This window comes from Bacillus rossius, chromosome 1, assembly GCF_032445375.1.
Source record: "Bacillus rossius redtenbacheri isolate Brsri chromosome 1, Brsri_v3, whole genome shotgun sequence".
Lineage (NCBI taxonomy): Eukaryota > Metazoa > Arthropoda > Insecta > Phasmatodea > Bacillidae > Bacillus > Bacillus rossius.
In genome coordinates this window covers 256,010,731-256,028,386 of record NC_086330.1, presented here as the reverse complement: position 1 = coordinate 256,028,386, position 17,656 = coordinate 256,010,731, and the positions used below count along the sequence as shown (strand labels likewise).

The 17,656-nt window shown below is 52.1% G+C and overlaps 1 protein-coding gene across 3 annotated transcripts in view; it reads right to left on the bottom strand.

The window, feature by feature from the left end:
* The window catches only part of LOC134527493 (uncharacterized), a 148,658-nt gene extending 146,130 nt beyond the window's left edge, over positions 1-2,528 (bottom strand). The window contains exon 1 of one of the 3 annotated variants that reach the window (XM_063360217.1): positions 2,440-2,528. The gene's annotated coding sequence lies outside the window, so the exon portion shown is untranslated. Of the gene's footprint in view, positions 1-2,057 lie in introns of all 3 variants that reach the window. The other 2 variants (XM_063360218.1, XM_063360219.1) reach the window with 2 other exon arrangements.
* Between the last annotated feature and the right edge of the window lie 15,128 nt (positions 2,529-17,656).

The window sequence follows — 17,656 nt, the reverse complement described above, 5'->3', positions numbered from 1 at the left end:
CACTCCACATTGGTCAAGCCAGTGATGGAGTATACAGATGTGATCTGGGACTCCTACCTAGTCTGAGATAAGAGAACTGGAGAAAGAGCAGCGTAGAGCAGCATGGTGGGTGATGGGTAGGTGGGGAAGAAAGGACAAGAGGGTGAAATGCATAGTCCAACTGGGTGATTCTATATCAAATAAGAACACACATTTTACCTTACCTACCCTCTTAAATTTTTAATGAATTTTCGTTTATTGTTTACATGCGTGAAGTAAATATAAAATCAATTTTTTTTTTTTTTTAGATTTTTGAAGTGAGTGGTATTTTTTAATTAATTTACCAAATTTACCAAACATCCAAAATTTTGCAAATTTTTTTATCTTGAAAAATATTGGTCATTTGGGAATGGTTGATCTTAAAAATCTCAAATTGGTTGCATTTTAAAGTTTTTTAATGGGTTTTCATATGACATTAACTCAATAGTGGTTACTTCATTAAAAAATACCATAACACATAATATAAAATTCCAAATTTGGTTTCCTCAAAAAGTGACCATTTTAAAATTTTAAAACTATTCCCATTCTTATTTTACCTATTAAAAATAATTTTGGGATCATTATGGGTTTACGAGATATGAGGCATAAATCAGATATTTATTGGTATGTACCAATTTCGGTTCATTTATTTACTTTTGACCACTCTATGAAGTATGAATATTGATAGACATTTATAAGGACTTTAATTTATACTATTTATTAAGCTGCTTACCAAATGAAACAGAAGCACTTATATAAATGATACAAGTACACTGGAACTCTGTCTTCGCTTCCTTTTTAATTAATGAAAGATTTAAGTGGCTTTATGTGCATCGGTTAGAAATTTGTATATTCGGCCTGTTGGAGTGACTGGGTGAACCTTGCACAGGATGTATGTTGATGAATCCCAGAGAATATCAGATGCTGTGGGATAAGACAAAGATGGCCACAGCCAGTCATGTCTTTTAGTGAGAGTGAGTTATAACAGAGACTCAGAGTGGTTAACATTAAATAATTTAACAAAAAATTTTGATATTAAATTACTTGCTCTGAATTCATTACACAGATTTATACCTCATATCTCATACACCCATAATGATTCCAAAATTATTTTAAGTACCTAGGTATGTAAAATAAGAATCGTGCAACCAATTTTTGAGAATTTATTAAATTTTTTTAATTGACACATTTAGAGTAAACCAAATTGGGAATTTTCAATTATATATTTTTTTGTTATTTTTTAATAATGCAACTCCTATCGAGTTTTATGTCATATGAAAGACCATTAAAAAAGCTTTAAAATGGGACCAATTTGAGCTTTCTAACACCAAACATTCCCAAACAACAATATTTACTCTCAATCATAAACATATAAAATTTAGATTATTTTGTAAATAATTTAAAAAGAACACTCACTTAACAAAAGCTTTAAAAAATTAATACTTGTAAACTATAAACAAAAAAATCATTGAAATATGTGCGAGACATGTTGAATTTAAATTAAAACTGTACTGATTTGGCATAAAATTACTCAACAGAGATGATTGAGTTAGGGTGGGAAGCATTACAGAGGAGGAGGGTGGAAATATTGGTAAGGATGTTTAAGATGATACAGGGAGAGGGTGGTTGGGGCCAGTTAGGAACTAGGGTGCATTGAGGTTGGTATAGAGGGAGGAGAGATCATTGGTGGAAGCTTCGGAGGGAATGAAGGCGAATGGAGAGAGAGAGAGAGGCACACGCTTTCCTAGTGAGGACAGGGACGGAGTACAATGAGCTGGAGGAAAAATGCTGGGAGTGGGAGATGCAAGTAACCTAACGGGAAGACTAGGAGGGGAGGGAGAGTGAGAAAAGGTGAGGGCACCTTGCACCAGTTGAAAGCCCAATTGCATTTGTAACTTCAAATGAATGAATGAGCCAAGTGTGTTTAATTTTAGTACACAGAAAACGAAAGTTGGTCTAAATGAGAAAAATACAGCACAACCTGCAGAATAATAACCAGCTTAGGCACGCAATACACACCACGTCATAAGTTTACTTACTTAAAAGTAAATTCTTACCACTTTTAACCATACATAATATATCAAGTCCACCAACGACAACACATACACAACTAATTGAAGTGAAAAGTCTCTGTTCACAATAACCCAAAACTGCTGAAATTATAACCAACACCAAACAAAACTTTATTTTTGTCCTACTGTTTAAGTTCTTTTCGACCTTAAATTCACAACCGATATTATTTTCAAAACACGATACAGTTAAGGTTATGAGACCACCATCTGTACCATGGCTTTTAATGAGCATAGGGAAATTTATTTTGATTTTTATCAAACCCACAAAACTAAGACTTCTATTAGACAGCAGAAACACTGCAAAGAAACAACAGACAAGCAGTGCACGAAATTTCTGAAACTAACACACCCTTGACAAAACTGCAGCCACTCCCGCCAATATTAGATTCCTAAAAGTTTTTTTATTATTATTATTTTACACCAACAGGTGTTTTACATAGAAAATAGAGAAAGCTCTAATCTCTGGTTTTACCCGTCATCCCTCCCTAGGAGTTGCAAAAGTACAGATCAGACCAAGAGACTGTAAGGACAAATATTTTATATTTTTAATGTTACAAGAGCAGATTGATTTAAAAATTTTAACAAATTATTTTAGACCATGGAGGTAAAACTTTTGGACATACCAAATGCTGGTTTACACTATTACTAGGAAAAAAACCTGAAGAATAAACAAAGCAAAATTAATTCAAAAACACAGAAAATAAGCAATAACCTGCCAATGTTAAATGTATAGACAAAAGAAAGACAATGGGTTGTATTCATATTTATGTCTTGAGCAATTACTTTGTGAAGAAATTCTTATATGCATTCTTATTTAAATATTTGGCTGCTATAGACGTTGCTTGAGATGTTCTCAAGCGATCTCAAACAAGACAGTCTTGTTTAAGACAATCTTAAGATAGTCCAATATTTCTTATTTCCGAGAGAGCATTCTCTTGTATCATGGTCGTTGCTTGAGAACACCATCCCATAAGCAAGTTTCATAGTCGCTGATACCTTGCTTAAGAACACGAATAAGACTGTCTTTGTCAAGACCACTTCAGACACGACTCAAGCAAGTGATTGTTCAGATCGCAGAGTATAAAAGGTTGACTCTCGTGAAACTCGTATTTTTAAACTTATATAAATCATATATGAAGTGCTGAAGCAATTTGATATGTGTTTAAATGAGTTTAGTGTTTGTTTGCAACCAATGGTTACTTTTTCAAGTGCTAAACAGACCCATTTATTTACATACTGATTACAGAACGAGTGCAATGGATGTGAAAGACGATGAGTTTAATGATGGTTGATAAAGTTCATATCACCATCAGAAAAATAAAATCTACATTCGTGACACCCAGAATCCATTAAAAAAATTGGTTGTCTGTAAAATCGGTTTACGGACGATAGTTTAACATGACAATGTCATAACAAAACCTTGATGAAATTATTGCATACTTTTATGAATAAAATTAAATCATTTTTATTTTAATAATAAAAGAATAAATACTTGAAATTATACTAGTAATCAGATTTTTAAAATGCAAGAATAATTAACCTTTATTGCCGAAATTGTTGTTGTAATAAGCAATGAAAACCACATTAATTTTTCACTTCACTTTATAAACAGTCGACGAAACAGTTCACGTGTAGATGACTTGTAATTAATTTTAAAAACTGGTGTTTAGCTATAAAGTTTAAATATAATTATGAGCAAGTTTTCATATAAATAAAATGTAATCAAATATCTATCATCAATTATATTGACGTCCCTCGGCTTCAGGTCCCCGTTTTCCCGTTGAAATAAATGTCCTGTTATGCCCGTACTGCCCTCGTCGGAGAGGTGTGGGTCCAGGCCAACGTGGCCGGGACCGGGAAAGGCGGGACCTGGAGGGAGAGTGAAGTGATTGCGAGGAATGTTGGTAGGTTGTCGCAAGCAGAACACGGCATTAACGAATTTCACGAGCCGTCTTTTATTAACGCTTATAAAGTCCTGCCGCAGCCTGGCGGAACCGTCGCGGAACAAGTGCCCTACCACGGCGACACGGACTCCCTGATGATGGGGCGGTTCTCAAATACGTTTCGGCGCGAATCGTAAAGTTTATTAATGCTAGGCTGACCCAGTGAGAGAGGGCCCGAAGACGGAGCGCTGTACATACGCGGCCCGTTACGTAATGTTCCGTGGACGGCGAAAAGTTCAGAGACTCGTAGCACCACGTTCGCGTTGTAGAAACTGCCCGCTAGACACGTCTCCCGATGACTCGTAAGTTAACAATGCTAAGCTGATTCGCGGTGGCAGCTCAGCTGCCGTGACCGACTGCGGACTGAGCGAACGTTCAATCCCGAGCGCAACGTGCGCGGCTCGCGGAGCAACGAACACATCTGTCTCCGCTCGAGACCAGGACGCGACTGCCTCTCCCCGCTCGCCCGCGGGCCGGCGCCCGCGGGTGGCGGGGAGGGAGGGGAAAATCGGCCGGCGTGGGAGAGAGCTCCGTCCCGCGGCGCGCCAGGCTGCAATTACATACTACGGCGAAACGCTTCAGAAAAAGTTATTGAATTATTTACAAAGACATACACGAGACATTAATTACACAGCGAACTTGCACAATGAATAATAAATAAAATAAGTTAATTACACACATTCAAATCCCTTAATCGTTTACAAATATATACACACTGAAATAAAAGATAAAGTCACATAGAAAAAACACTCGTTGGCATGCTAGGGCGCACGCGGGTGCGTCCCTGGCCGTCGCACACACTGGGGTTCACTGGGGGGGGGGAAAACAGGCCCCCTCAGGCCCGCGTCGGTGGCCAGGTACGGCCTCTGTATCTGGGAGGGTACGACGACTGTCGTCATATGCCCCCCCTCTCCCGAGGCCGTCCTGGCCCCCGACGCCGACCTAGACCGGCAGCCGCGTCCGCGTCCGGCCACTTGTCTGGTCGTCGGAGCTCGTCACGTCATTCCGTCCGGGTCGGGCAAACTGGGGCAGGAGCTGCATCACGCTGCAGCGTAACCCCCCGTCGGTCGTTTGTCTTACGTCTCGGGGTTTGCGCTGACTCCCCCACTCGTAGTCCCGGAGGTAGTGGGGGGCCGTCTTCTCACGCGTGGACCGGCGCAACGCCGGTCCCCTCCCCGCGTGAGCGGTCATCCTCGGCTCCCCGGAAGGCAAGTCCAGGACCACCTGCTGGGCCCTGTCGACATCGCCCTCCCCACTGAGGAGCCGGACCGTTACCCCGTCTGTCACGTCCTTGCTCACGTCCGTCCCCGTCACCCGCCGTTCCCAGGAGTGGACGTACCTCCGTCCACGTCTCTGGGTAGGCTCCGGCAACGTCACCACTGGTTCACTCAGGTCGACCAGGTCGCCCTGAGCAGTGTTGTCATGTGTTACGTCCTCGATGAGTGGTCCATCAGTGTCGTTGGCGTAGGCGCTGACGTCATCAGGCGGGAGCACCCGGTCCACGAAGCGCTCCAGCTCTGCCATGCTTGCGCCACGCGGACCCCTTCCGCCCCTTCTGACGGGCGTCCGTTCCCCGCCCCCTTTGCCAGTTGCCAACCACCGTTCCCCTTTTGCTGTCCCCCCGTAGGAGGCTGAGTCGGTGTCGTCGTGGGGGCCCGTCCATGTGTCGTGCCCCAGGTGTCGTCGTCCCTGTCAACGTTCCTGCCAACCCCCCGCAGTGACCTGGGGTGGGCGTGTCCTCGTCGACGTCCCAGATCCGGCTCCGGTGGCGTCACCACGGGGTCACCGAGGTCGACCAGGACTCCTACTGCGACGTTGTCATCGGTCCTGTCCCGTGTGTCGTCGTCCCTGTCAACGTTCCTGCCCACCCCCCGCAGTGACCTGGGGTGGGCGTGTCCCCGTCGACGTCCCTGATCCGGCTCCGGTGGCGTCACCACGGGGTCACCAAGGTCGACCAGGACCCCTACTGCGACGTTGTCATCGGTCCTGTCCCGTGTGTCACCGTCCCCGTCAGCGTTCTCGCCTGCCACTCGCCGCGACCCGGGGTAGGCGTGTCCCCGTCGACGTCCCTGATCCGGTTCCGGTGGCGTCACCACGGGGTCATCGAGGTCGACCAGGACTCCTACTGCGACGTTGTCATCGGTCCCGTCCCGTGTGTCGTCGTCCCTGTCAACGTTCCTGCCAACCCCCCGCAGTGACCTGGGGTGGGCGTGTCCCCGTCGACGTCCCAGGTCCGGCTCCGGCGGTACCACCACAGGGGCGCCGAGGTCGGCCAGTACACCTTCGGTGACGTCATCCTCGGCCTCGTCACCGTCCACTGGTCCGCTGTCGTCGTGGTCGTACTCGTCGTGCGGGTCGCCTATCAGTCGAATGTCGTCCCTGTGCACCTTAGTTGTCCGTCCGTCGGCGCGACGCACGAGGTACGAGGTGGTGCCCAGTCTGTCTACGATCTCCTGTGGCCCCGCCCACTTAGGAGCCAGACTGGCGCAAAAGCCCCGCTCGCCAGCCGACAGGTGATGACACTTAACAAACACCTGCTGGCCAGGCTCTAGTCGTGCTGGGGGCTGGTGCGTCTGCGGCGTACGTCTAGTCAGGTAGTCAGCTTGGCGACGTCGGGCGTCTTCGCGCAGATCGTCCGTGGTCATGTTGTGCAAGTCGGGGGTTGCGCGCGCTTCCCCGGGCAGGGCGAGGTTCCGGCCCTGCACCAGTTCAGCGGGGGAATGGCCCGTGACCGCGTTCGTCCGACGGCGCAGGCAAAACAGCAGCGTCGGCAGGTGCAGGTCCCACTTGGTGTGGTCCTCGTCCAACCGGATGCGCAGCTGAGTTTTAATGTCCTGATTCCGCCTTTCGGTCGGATTCGCGCGCGGATGGTAGGTGGGCGTCGTGTGATGCTCCACCCCCAACCCGCGCAGGACACTCGCCAGCTTCTCCCCGTGAACTGCACCCCGTTGTCCGTCAGCAGGACCGCGGGGTACCCGTATCGCGGGAAGAACTCGCGCTCGAGCAGGGCAATCACGGTGCCGGCTTTCACGTTTGGTACTGCGAACGCCTCCGCCCAGCGGGTGAAGACATCCGTGACCACAACAATGAATCGCCGACCACGGGACGTGCGAGGATACGGCCCCATAATATCCACCGCCACAGTGTGGAAGGGATTCCGGGGCCGTCGTGGGACCTGCTGCTCCTTGCCGTCGGGTCGCCTGGACTTCCGCTCCTGGCAACGCAGGCAGGCCCGCACGTAGCGTCTCACTTCTGCCGCGTCGCCAGGCCAGCGGAACGTCCGTCTGACCTCACGCAGCGTCTGCTCCGCGCCCGGGTGTCCCGCCAGGGGGTGGTCATGCAGGTAGCTCAGGACCCAGCGCCTGGCCTCGGGCGGCACGTGGGTCCACCACCCGCTCGACCTGTGAGCCCCCCTGGTCTGGAGCACCCCGTTCAGGCTCCGGCAGCCCGGTATCACCCCCTCCCCACACTCTGTCAGTCGGGTCCGGGTGTCGGGGTCCCGGAGTTGCGCCGCGTGGACCCACGCCAGCAGGTCAGTCATAGTCTCGGGTCGCGCGTCGGGTGCAGGAGCAGTGGGGCTTGTCAGCGCGTACAACGCGCACGGTCGCGGCACCGAGTCCTCTACCCCGCGCTCACGCTCAGGGAGGAGCACTTCCTCCCAGCCCTGGTCGTCGTGGAACTCATTCTCAGGGTCCGGATTCCGGGACAACTCGTCGGCCAACTGATTTTCACGTCCAGGAATGTGCTCGACCGTGAACGAGAATTCCTGGATCAGCATGGCCCACCGAGTGAACTTAGACTTCCGGCCCTGAGCGGAGTCCAACCAGCGGAGGCATTGGCTGTCGGTTCTCAGCGTGAATGAGCGGCCCTCGACGTGGTGACGGTACCTCTGTAGGGCCCAGACCACCGCAAGGCACTCTTGCTCATTCTAGTGATACTTCCGCTCAGCCTGCCCAAACTTGGCGCTGGCGTACTCGATCATGCGCCTCTCGCCCCGGTCATCCATCTGGTACAACACCGCCCCCATCCCCTCCTGACTCGCATCCGTCTGGATGAAGATGGGGCGGCTGGGCACCAGGCGTGAGAGCGTGTGACAGTTCCTGAACCGGCGCTTCACCTGTCGCAAGGCCTCGTCCGCAGCGGGGGTCCACCGGAACTTAGTCTTCGGCGACAGTAGGTCCGTCATCGGGGCCGTCACCGTGGCGAAGTCGGGGACGAAGGACCGCAGCCAGTTGAGCAGCCCCAGCAGCTTCTGGAGCTGCTTCCTGGTCTTCGGTGCCCCCTTTCCCTCTATTAGCTCCAACTGCTCAGGTCGGGGGCGGCACCCCTCCGCCGTCACTATGTGTCCTAGGAACTCTATTTCCGTGGCCCCAATGTGGCATTTCTTTGGGGCGCACGTCAGTCCGTGTCTGGCCATACGTTCTAGCACCAATGCCAGATGGTGCGCGTGTTCCTCCCACGTCCTGGACCAGATGATAACGTCGTCCAGATAGGCACTGGCGAACTCACCAATGTACCCATCCAGAACACGTACCATCAGGGCCTGGAACGTGGCAGGGGCGTCCATGAGACCAAACGGCATGGCGCAGAACTGGTAACGTCGACCGTCTGGTGCCGTAAATGCCGTCTTAGTGCGGTCCTCCAGACATACCGGCACCTGCCAGTAGCCTGATTTTAAGTCTAGTGTCGTGAAAATAGTGGTGTCCCCCAGTCCTGCCAGTGCGTCTGTGATATTGATCTGCGGGGGCGGGGCGGGAATGGTCAGTTTGTTTATCGCCTTGAAGTTTACGCAAAAGCGTAGACTTCCGTCTTTCTTGGTGGCCAGCACCACCCGTGAGTTATACGGGGAGGTGCTGGGTTCCACTACCCCGTCACGTAACATCTCGTCAATTTGAGTCTGTATGGCCTCCCGTTCCCGGATGCCAAATCCGTATACCTTCTCAAAGGGAGGGCGGTGCGGTACCATCGGTATCCGGTGCTCAGTCACGTTTGTCCGTCGTAGCCGGTCCGCGGCCGCAAATACCTGTGCCTGAGAGGTGAGGACATGGTTGATGACATCGACGTACTCCTCTGGAACACCGTGCTGAAGGTCTTCTAGGCGAATGACTGACTGAGGGGGACTGGGGGGAACCTGGTGCACGCCGTACACCGTCCAGCGCCCCTGGGTGCCGAAGTGCATCCGGCCAGCTCGTACTTCCACGGTGGCGTCGACCTCGTGCAGCCATGGGACCCCCAGAATCAGCCCCTCGCGGAGCTCGGGGACCACCCAGGCCTCGACGTGGCTAACGTGACCAACGATGCTCATTGTTACCTGAGTGATGCCCCCTGCTGCAACGACGGCATCCCTGGTGGCCAGCTGCACCAGCTCCCTCCGCGGTGTCACTGCCTCCGCTCCCACCAGGTGGGCCGCGATGTAGGTTCGGCTGGCGGCGGTGTCCACCAGGGCCAGCATCTCCCGCCCGTTAGCGCGGACAGGAATTCGCAGCAGCTCCGGCTCCTCGGGGCCGACCTGCCCCAGCTGTGCAGTCGTCTGTCCCCCACCGCCCCCGGCCACCTGGCCGTCCGGGCGTGGGGAACTCGCGGCGAGGTCCGCGGCTCGCTCCGGCGCCGACGTGTTGACATTCCGGTGGTCCACCTCGTCGACGACAGGTCGACGAGGCGGCTGGTCCGGCCCTGGTATAACCGGCCTCAGGGCCGCGGTGGTGGCGCCGGCAGTCAGCTGTCCCTGCACGGAGATGGCCGGCGGGATGCCTGCGCTGATGCTCTGGTTGTCCGCCCCGTCGACGGCGTGTCGACGAGGCGGCTGGTCCGGCCCTGGTATACCCGGCCTCAGGGCCGCGGTGGTGGCGCCGGCAGTCAGCTGTCCCTGCCCGGAGATGGTCGGCGGGATGCCTGCGCTGATGCTCTGATTGTCCACCCCGTCGACGGCGTGTCGACGAGGCGGCTGGTCCGGCCCTGGTATACCCGGCCTCAGGGCCGCGGTGGTGGCGCCGGCAGTCAGCTGTCCCCGCAGTTGCCCCGGCGTGGGGACAGCTGATGAGGAGCAGTCCCGTTGTCCCCTGCTTCCCGGCGGCATACAGGACGTTAGTGCGGTAGGCGCCGGTGGTGGTCGACGTGTTCTGTCAGTTACTGGGACTGCCGGTGGCTGGCGGGCCGGGGAGCGGCACCCAGTTGTCCCTCCGCCCCCGGTCCTGCGTTTCCCGCCTGCGACGTGTTGCCTTCGCGCGCCTCCTCCCACGCGGCTCTGGTGGGGCAGAGGCGATGCCAATGGTACGCGTCCGGGCAAAAACGGCATCGCGGCGGACGTTCGTCCCTCTCTCTCGTAGCTGTCCGCTCGTGACGTCCACCTCCTGTCGCAGCTGGTTCCGGGCGTTCCCTGGTGCCACCGCGGTCTGTTGTCCTGCGCGGTCCCGCGCCGCCGGCGTAGCTCACAACGGCCAAGTCACTGTCCGTGACCTCTGTGACGGTGACCCCCCGCGGCCCCGAGCGAGCACGGGGAGCTCTCGCGCCCCTGAGTGCCGTCCTCCACTGCGACATGTCACGTTCGATCACGCGGGCGAGGGCCACGAACTCCTCCGTGTCACGACCAGCAGCCGTCCTCATGAAGGGGCGAAACTCTGGCAGCAATTGTTCGACAATGGTTGGCAACGCCGCACTCACGTCCCCACTTGTCCCCAATCGGCGGAACATGCGTAACTTCTCGTAAATGAACTGCTCTGCACTCTCGTCCTCCTCCTGGTTTCGGCAATAAAATGTCCGCAAACACATTGCCCGCGCCTGATCGTTATCAAACCTAGTTTTGACTTGGCGTACAAAATGTCCCCACTCGGTATCAAAACTCCCGGCCATTGACCACCAGTTCCTTGCCTCACCGCGGAGCTGTCCCGCCACTCGCGGCGTCCACTCCGCCCGTCGCACTTCGTACAGTTTTAGGAGGTGTTCACACTCCCGCAAAAACTCCCGCGGGTCCTCGTTGTCTCTCCCCGCAAACTCTGGCAACTCAAACTGCGCGCTCACGTACCGCACTACCGGCCCATCTGCGTCCGCGTGCCTGTCCCCCTGTTCCCGATTACTGTCCTCAACTGTGCTGTCCGTGCTGTTCGCGCCCTCGGCCGCGCCGCCGGACCCGCACACCTCGTTTTTTACGTCCATTTTCGCGGAGTCTCCCTCCTCACACAAGTCCATTTCGAAACTGATTAGATCGTATCTTTCTTGTCCCGCCTGTTTCCACGCCATCCTGTCCTCCTGTGCTACTGATCCGCGGATCGTGAACACAATCCCCCCAGTAATACAATACGATCCTCCCCAGCACGTTATCTTCAGTCCGGGATACCGCTGCACCGCCGTCTTGTATTTCTGTCCCCCACGACGCGCTATCTCTCGCCGAAACGTCTCGTGTTCGCGCCGTTCCCGCGCTGCGTTATCTCCCGCCGGCGCGCCGGCGCGACGTCTCGAATTCGAGCCGCTCCCACGCCGCGCAGCCGCACCTGCTTCCGTTCTGTCCTGCACCTGCGCGCTTGCGTGCGCTTGCGTGCGCTTGCGTGCGCTTGCGTGCGCTTGCGTATGCTTACGGCCACACTAGTTGGGCGCCAAATGACGTCCCTCGGCTTCCGGTCCCCGTTTTCCCGTTGAAATAAATGTCCTGTTATGCCCGTACTGCCCTCGTCGGAGAGGTGTGGGTCCAGGCCAACGTGGCCGGGACCGGGAAAGGCGGGACCTGGAGGGAGAGTGAAGTGATTGCGAGGAATGTTGGTAGGTTGTCGCAAGCAGAACACGGCATTAACGAATTTCACGAGCCGTCTTTTATTAACGCTTATAAAGTCCTGCCGCAGCCTGGCGGAACCGTCGCGGAACAAGTGCCCTACCACGGCGACACGGACTCCCTGATGATGGGGCGGTTCTCAAATACGTTTCGGCGCGAATCGTAAAGTTTATTAATGCTAGGCTGACCCAGTGAGAGAGGGCCCGAAGACGGAGCGCTGTACATACGCGGCCCGTTACGTAATGTTCCGTGGACGGCGAAAAGTTCAGAGACTCGTAGCACCACGTTCGCGTTGTAGAAACTGCCCGCTAGACACGTCTCCCGATGACTCGTAAGTTAACAATGCTAAGCTGATTCGCGGTGGCAGCTCAGCTGCCGTGACCGACTGCGGACTGAGCGAACGTTCAATCCCGAGCGCAACGTGCGCGGCTCGCGGAGCAACGAACACATCTGTCTCCGCTCGAGACCAGGACGCGACTGCCTCTCCCCGCTCGCCCGCGGGCCGGCGCCCGCGGGTGGCGGGGAGGGAGGGGAAAATCGGCCGGCGTGGGAGAGAGCTCCGTCCCGCGGCGCGCCAGGCTGCAATTACATACTACGGCGAAACGCTTCAGAAAAAGTTATTGAATTATTTACAAAGACATACACGAGACATTAATTACACAGCGAACTTGCACAATGAATAATAAATAAAATAAGTTAATTACACACATTCAAATCCCTTAATCGTTTACAAATATATACACACTGAAATAAAAGATAAAGTCACATAGAAAAAACACTCGTTGGCATGCTAGGGCGCACGCGGGTGCGTCCCTGGCCATCGCACACACTGGGGTTCACTGGGGGGGGGGGAAACAGGCCCCCTCAGGCCCGCGTCGGTGGCCAGGTACGGCCTCTGTATCTGGGAGGGTACGACGACTGTCGTCAATATGAATCACCATAATTTTTTAGTCAATTGTAACACAACCTATTATTACTGCACTTGCTGACAGATGCTACGTTTTTTTAATAATAAAAGAATAAATACTTGAAATTATACTAGTAATCAGATTTTTAAAATGCAAGAATAATTAACCTTTATTGCCGATATTGTTGTTGTAATAAGCTGACGACGTTAGGGCCGTTCCCGTGGTTCGGAGTCGCTGCCCAGCTGCTCCGGTAGATAGGGTACGTGCCACGTGGCAAGGGAACTACCCTAACTTAGGTGGAATAAAGAGTTTTCTACGTTAAGGTGTGTTTAATGCCCACGTCACACACTGTACATGGGCTGTCACGGCTCCCCTCTGTGACAGTCCATCAGGGCGAGGCCCGGCTCCACGCACCTTGAGCGCGACACGACACTACCAGTGACCTGACTGGCGGTGACACGACAGTGACGCGACTGACAGTGGCGTGGATGACGGTGACGTGACTGGCAGTGACGCGATTGACGATGACACGAAAGACTGACGTAACTGCCGATGCGAACGACGGTGACGTGACTTTCGCGTCCGCGCTCTCTCATGCCACTTGGCGACTGACTCGACCCACGCTCCGCGACGTCTCAGCGGCCTCCCCCCTTGCCGCGTGCACATGAATCTCCCCTCTTTCCTTCGTGTGCGAGTGCGTGGAGCCACATGGTCACAGGCGGGGAGACGCGACTCAGTCGCCCGGGAAACACATTTTATCCGTTTTGAACTCAACACAATATCAACACAACAAGACAAATAGATATTCACACCCTTACATAATTACATAAACAAAACCTGTTACACTTTTGCGCACGGGGGCCGGCGCACACGCAAGCCTGAAGCAGCGACGGGCAATAATGGCCTCAGCGAGCCGGAGGAGTACTTGGGACGACGTCAAAGCAATGAAAACCACATTAACTTTTCACTTCATTTTATAAACAGTCGACGAAACAGTTCACATTGTCGCGGCCTCGTCTCTGGTGAAGATGTGGAGATGGGGTGGACGTCGCTCGGTCGTTCAGTTGTTGTGTTGTTTGCCCGGCGCCAGCTCTTGGGTAGAGCAGCCTCGCACTCTGAGGCGGGAGTGGACCGTTCGGCCCAGTGCAGCTGACCGAGGACGTGCTGACAAGGAGTAGCTAGCAGGAAGATTGGGTGTAGAAGAGAGGGATGCCCACTGTCTCACGAAGAGTCGCTAGCGGAGAGGATGGAAGTTGGCGAGATGGATGCCCGCGGTCTCACGAAGTGTCGCTAGCAGAGGATTACCCGTGGTTTCACGAAGAGTCGCTAGTGGATGGGTGGGCAGAGAGAGGTAGAATGAGAGAGAGAAGTAAACCCGCTGTCTCACTAGGAGTTTCTAGCTGAGAAAAGGAAATCAGGAAGGCAAGCCAATAAAACCACTTTTTCCTGTATCAATATTTATTCTCCCAGATTGGCTGGGAGAGGAGAACTTATAATGGTATATCTTCTCCCAGATTGGCTGAAAGAGAAAAGCTGTTTGGGCTTGTTAGCCCGCACAATTTATACAAGTTTTTTCTAGATTCATTTGTGTTAAAGTTTTACATATTTCTATCTCTTTTGATCTTTTGCATTTTACAATATTATTTCCACGTCTACAAAACATTCTTACAATGTACACTTAATAATCTACCTAAATATTTACAATAATAACATATATAACATAACTATAATACATTGTCTCTTTATATTTACAACTGCCATCTGGTGACGAGTGGTGGCACTACCAGGGCCATGGCTGGAGTGTGTCGCGGCCTCGTCTCTGGTGAAGATGTGGAGACGGGTGGACGTCGCTCGGTCGTTCAGTTGTGTTGTTTGCCCGGCGCCAGCTCTTGGGCTAGAGAAGCCTCACACTCTGAATCAGGAGTGGACCGTTCGGCCCAGTGCAGCTGACCGAGGACGTGCTGACAAGGAGTAGCTAGCAGGAAGATTGGGTGTAGAAGAGAGGGCCCACGGTCTCACGAAGAATCGCTAGCGGAAAGGTTGGAAGTTGGAGAGAAGGATGCCCGCGGTCTCACGAAGAGTCGCTAGCGGATGGGTGGGTAGAGAGAGGTAGAATGAGAGAGAGAAGGAAGCCGGTGGTCTCACGAAGAGTCGCTAGCTGAGGAGAATGGGAGAGAGGTAGAATAAAAGAGAACGAAGGAAGCCAGCGGTATCACTAAGAGTCACTAGCTGAGGAAGGGAAAAAGGAGGAAGGCAAGCCAATTATACTACTTTTGCCTGTGTCAGTATTTATTCTCCCAGATTGGCTGGGAGAGAGGAGAACTTATAATGGTATATCTACTCCCAGATTGGCTGGGAGAGAAGAGCTGTCTGGGCAATTTTATTTTTTTTTCCTAGCCTAAGTTAATTTTAAGTGTGTAGGGGAGGGTCCAGGTTAGGGGAGGACCTAAGTGTGTCTCAGGCCGAAGCCTATACACTCTACCATGCGGGTTTTTAACCATGCAGGACAAGGGCGCGTGCATCATGTGCTTATTGGGGTTTATTGGCCAGCCATGGCTGCAATTGGCGCCATGACTGACGCCCCATTGGTCGCCCAGCTTAAAAGCTAGCTAAGTGTGACCCAGGTAAAACCTGCATAGACACAGGGAAAACCCTGGGCCGGTTCATGCGGGGATCAATTAACATGCATTAAGCAAGCAGGTAACTACTGGACAAGAGGAAGAAGGGTCCAGGTTAGAAGAGTTGGAGGGGCTGAAAAATCAACCTTTGTGGAGTTGGGTGCTTGGGCCTTGCGGCCCGCATTAAAGTTGGGAGCTCCTGGGTTATTATTAGCCAGGGGCGCATGTACCCCCACGGGCGGGTGACTTCACGCCAGCCCAGCCACAGCTGCCCAGGCAGCCACAGTTAAGACAGAAGTGGGCAGACGAGCTAGTAAACCAGCTCGAACTACTGGCTCTCGGAGCGAAAGGCAGCCTGACATTGCACCATCTTCATCTTCCTTCTTCCAGACAACAGCCAACGACCTTTCAAGCCAGAGTGGGGGTATTATTGTTAGCCCGCACAATTTATACATGTTTCTTCTAGAACCATTTGTGTTAAAGTTTTATATATTTCTATCTCTTTTGATCTTTTGCATTTTACAATATTATTTCCACATCTACAAAACATGCTTACAATATACACTTAATAATCTACCTAAATATTTACAATAATAACATCTATAACATAACTATAATACATTGTCTCTTTATATTTACAACTGCCATCTGGTGACGAGTGGTGGCACTACCAGGGCCATGGCTGGAGTGTCGCGCCGCGGACAGGACTGTGACCCGGGTTTTTGTTTAATAAAGAGGAGGTACGACGTCAAGTGTTGCGCCACGGACAGGACTGTGACCCAGGTTATTGTTTAAATAAAGAGGAGGTACGACGTCAATGTGTAGATGACTTGTAAATAATTTTAAAAACTGGTGTTTAGCTATAAAGTTTAAATATAATTATGAACAAGTTTTCATAAAAATAAACTGTAATCAAATATCTATCATCAATTATATGAATCACCATAATTTTTTAGTCAAATGTAACACAATCTATTATTACTGCACTCTCTGACAGATGCTACCTTTTTTTAATAATAAAAGAATAAATACTTGAAATTATACTAGTAATCAGGTTCATTATCTTACGTACATTTGACGTAGAAATTATTTCATATTACACATTTATAAACAAAGTTCAGAGTTTTCACTTCTGTCGGTGCGGGGATCAAGCATACAATGAGCGTAACGGGACACAGCATAACGGAACAATGAGTGTAACAGGACACAGCATAACGGAACAATGTGCGTAACAGCACACTTTTTCGTGCGTGCAGCCAACACATTGCTCACAATGTCACTGCGTAAGACGACGATACTCCCGATGCCGCTGCAACCGACGCCGACGCCGCCGCCACCGCCTGCTGAGAACGCTACCGGTGCGGTGCTGCGTTTCAACTGGGTAACATCGCAGCGCTTCCCAGCCGGCTAACCGGCCACCGAAGCAGTTGTGCACCATGCCATTACCCTCACGCCGCCCCCGACGCCGCCGCGCGCGCCGCTGTGGGCGCACCACCTACACACGTCATGCGCGCCGCTGAAGGCGCCACGACACAACACACCACGGGGGGTGCGCCACTGCCGCCCACCGTATGCGGTGCTGAACAGTGGCGTCTCGTCAGGGCAAGCAAGGCAAGCAGTGCTTGCCCAGGCAGGTTCCAGACATTGTATTTTTTAAATAAATATTTTATTCAGAATAGTATTTTACTTTGGCTCATGCCGTTAGGTGTATGTATTTTTTACACTATCTTCTTGGGATCCAGTACTGTGCGCTGTGCGCTATAAGAAAAGAACTCGTTGACACACAAAACATGCTGTTTTAGAGGCGTTACTAGGTTTAGAAGCGCTGGTAGGACCGCTTTCAGCAGGAAGGCTGCCGCAGTAGTTTCCTTTCGGAAGGGGGGGTGGCATGGTACAAATGTTCAGGGAGGGGATTGACTGTAAAAACACGTGGTAGAAGCTACGAAGGTAGCGCTTTCTTGCCGAACTGAAGCGAACATGGCCGAAGCAGACGGTGGAATTCTTCCGCCGACTGCTTCGGCTATGTCCGCTACAGTTCGGCAGGGCAGGTGGCGAGGTCGCGTTTCAGTCGGCTGTTTTCTCTCGGGGCGCGCGCATCTCTCTCGCGGTCTGTTGGCTGGCAGTGTGTGGGGGATTTGTGGGTGTACGGGAGGCGGCCTAGCAGTGCCAACTGCTACCGACCGCGTCCCGCGGGTGGCGGATACGGGATCCCAGCTCGAGAGTTGCAATCTCGCTGGGGTGACTGTGAATAACCAATAGCAGTCCACGGACCAATGGCCAGCCTGTGGAGTCGTTATTACGGCTATCGGGGTGAAAGGTAGCCTGAATGCAGCTC